The sequence below is a fragment of the Sinocyclocheilus anshuiensis genome, unplaced genomic scaffold, assembly GCF_001515605.1.
Source record: "Sinocyclocheilus anshuiensis isolate Anshui unplaced genomic scaffold, SAMN03320099.WGS_v1.1 scaffold1484, whole genome shotgun sequence".
NCBI classification, from domain to species: Eukaryota; Metazoa; Chordata; class Actinopteri; order Cypriniformes; family Cyprinidae; genus Sinocyclocheilus; species Sinocyclocheilus anshuiensis.
The window spans coordinates 86,411-89,709 of NW_015537989.1; positions in this window are offsets into that span (position 1 = coordinate 86,411).

Below are 3,299 nucleotides of genomic sequence, written 5' to 3' on the forward strand. Positions count from 1 at the left end.
ACAATCAACATCACTGAAGAAAAGATAAACACAAGAACTACATCTGACTTCAGCCACAGCCTTGGAATGAAATCAACTGAACACCCCCCAAAAACACACTATGTCACCATAATTGTGGTCAAGGTTTGCTTTAGTTGGGCCCTTGACCCTTACATTAATTCAAAGTAATTTGCTTCTAAGTGACTGCAATGTTGTTTCACAGCAAACATTTGTGCATTTGCTGAATCAAACCTTCAAGTAGCAGATGAGCTTAGACTTTCTGCCTATAACTCATGATGAATGAACATCATAAAGTGGTCTCTCTTTGGTTTATTGACTGACATGCAGATATTACTGAACTGTGAAAAAAGAAAAAAAGTCCCACTAAAGAAATGGCGCTGTAGTGTTTCGATATTGAAAAAAAAGAAAACTGTATCAGACACGCAATGTCACCATAATTGTGGTCAAGGTTTGCTTTAGTTGGGCCCTTGACCCTTACATTAATTCAAAGTAATTTGCTTCTAAGTGACTGCAATGTTGTTTCACAGCAAACATTTGTGCATTTGCTGAATCAAACCTTCAAGTAGCAGATGAGCTTAGACTTTCTGCCTATAACTCATGATGAATGAACATCATAAAGTGGTCTCTCTTTGGTTTATTGACTGACATTCAGATATTACTGAACTGTGAAAAAAAGTCTCACTAAACAAATGCCACCGTAGTGCTTCAATATTGAAGAGAAAGAAAACTATATTAGCTCAGGCTTTTAGACATGAACACTTATCATATGATCCTCAACAGTGGTGACAATAATTATTCATACTGCAGTGCATGATGGGAGTTTTTACTATGGTGTTACCCAGCATGCATTGCAGCATGAAGCATTTTGTTGATTGTCACCATTGTTGAGATTCATATGCTGGTTCTTGATGTCTGTGTGTGTCTACATAATATTGGAGATCAAATTTTTATATGCATGACAAAGATTTAAAATTCATTCATAGTAACTATTAGAACAGCACTTTGTTTTACATGCTGTAGTTTCACAGGGTTGATTATGCAAAACCTAAACATATAACATTTTTTGATTGTAATCAGGTCAGCTCATGATAACTACCTTATCATATCAAAACAGTTAATAGCTGCTCACTGCATAGCACTGATCTCTCTGTGTCACAACACCTCATGTATTGCTATAAATAAAGATCTAACACAGGCGTCAAGGGTCAAGAGCCCAACTAAAGCAAACACTGATCTCCATGATGGTGCCATCATTTTAACCAATAAAACATCAAGCTCTGATCCTCTGTAATTCTCAATAACAGCAGGTGTTCATCACTAATGCACAATCATCATTTAATTATTCACTTAATTATCTCATTAACTTTAACTCTTTGAAGACTTGGGATTTAACTCAAGACTTGCTTGTGACTTGAAAGGAATGACTTGGTTCCTTCTCTGAAAAACTGTGCTAATTAGCAAATCCAGGTGATTGGAACAAAATACTGAAGAGGACTTTTACTTTCTGAACCTGGATTTTACACCTCTGGTGATGACTCAATGATGGGTAAGATTCTCCAGTGGCCAGAGGGGGACAACCTAAGGCAGGGCTTTGCCGCCACTGGGAACCTGCCCAGGAAGGGAGATATGACTCGAGACTTGCTTGTGACTTGAAAGTCCCACCTCTGACTTAAACACTTAAGATCAACCATCAACAATCAAACTGAATAACTGACCCTTCAATACCGGTGCAGAAATATCCGCAGTATAAATATCATGCGGTAATGTATCAGAAATATCATGCACTAATGATGCTGGTTTTGGTTTCACTCTTTTACTTGGATTTTACACTTGACATAAGGTGATGAACAGTTATATTTATGAATTTAACAGACACTTTTATTCAAAGTAACTTTAAAAAGATTTGGAACAAAGGAACAATTCATGCATAAAGTGTATATCATACAAGAGTTAAACAAATGTTAAAAACACAAAATGTAATAATAAAATTTAGTGTATTTATAGTTATTTACTTTTATTTTCTTCGTGGTACAGAATTTAACTTTTAAACTGAACAGTGACAGATTAATTTGCACCAAAATACTGTCAAATTTAGAATTACGGCCTTCAACAAAAAAAAAAGTGTATTTGTGTGCATCTGATATCATACAGTAATGATTCTAGTTTTGGTGGTTTTATAACTGATTTTACTCATATTTTATACTGGACATCTAATGCAAAAGTGACTATTCTACAAAAGAAAACAAAAAAATCTTGAAATCAAACAAATGTTTCAATAGTTTGTAGTATTATATTTGTTCAGCCAATTATTCACTGAACAAAACATGTTTTAGTTGTCACAAGCTCTGGTTTTCTTCATGGTACAGTATATAACTATTTACCTTTTAATTTGAACACTGACAAATGAATTTACACCAAAATACTGCAAAATTTGTTTGGAATTACGGCCTTCAACAAAAGATATGCAGAGTGTTTTCTCCTTCTTTTTAATATACTGTAAAAGTCTGATAATGTTTTACTTTATCCTAAATGCATGCTAATATGATTAGTTGCACTTTAATATGTTTTCTTTGCTGTCTGTGCTGCCATCTAGTGTGTGAATATAAAATCTGAGATGACTAATGACTGAGGTCAAAGGTCCTCACCGTGCAGTTGTAACTTCCTATAACTTCCTGCAGATCACCACGGTCATACCGTGCAGCAGACACTGACCCACACCCACGATGTTACCTGGGAAACAGAGAGAAGAGACATGATTGACTGCTTAGACCTGTCTGCTGAACTTGTGCGACCTAAACTACACATTAATTTCATCATTTAAAAATTATACTTAATGTGCTCCTTCAAGAACCTGCAGAGATGCAGACTTTAATAGTCTATAACATAATAATTACAATTACAATAAATATCTTTAAAAGTTTTTATCTCCACATCAGCAGCACTTTAATACACCAAATTTAACAGATTTATTCCTTTCTATATACTGAAGGTTTTTACTGAGGGGTTTTTCTATATGTCATTGACACTGATTTATACAACATTTTACCCCTAAAAATCATGGTGAAAGTGCATGTATTTGAAGATGGCGAGTTTTTTTTCTCCACTTCAGTAACTTGATGCAATCCAAGATGGCGCCGACGCTGATGGCTGCCTCCGTGGCGTGCTCTGCAGTTGTTTTTATGTTTTTGTTAGTTTGTCCTCTCTTTAGTTATATCCCTGCAGTCAGTTTCACCAGAGATGAATTGCTGGACATTCGGCAGTACACACCACCCAATATTTCACCGGTTTTCTACTTTTCT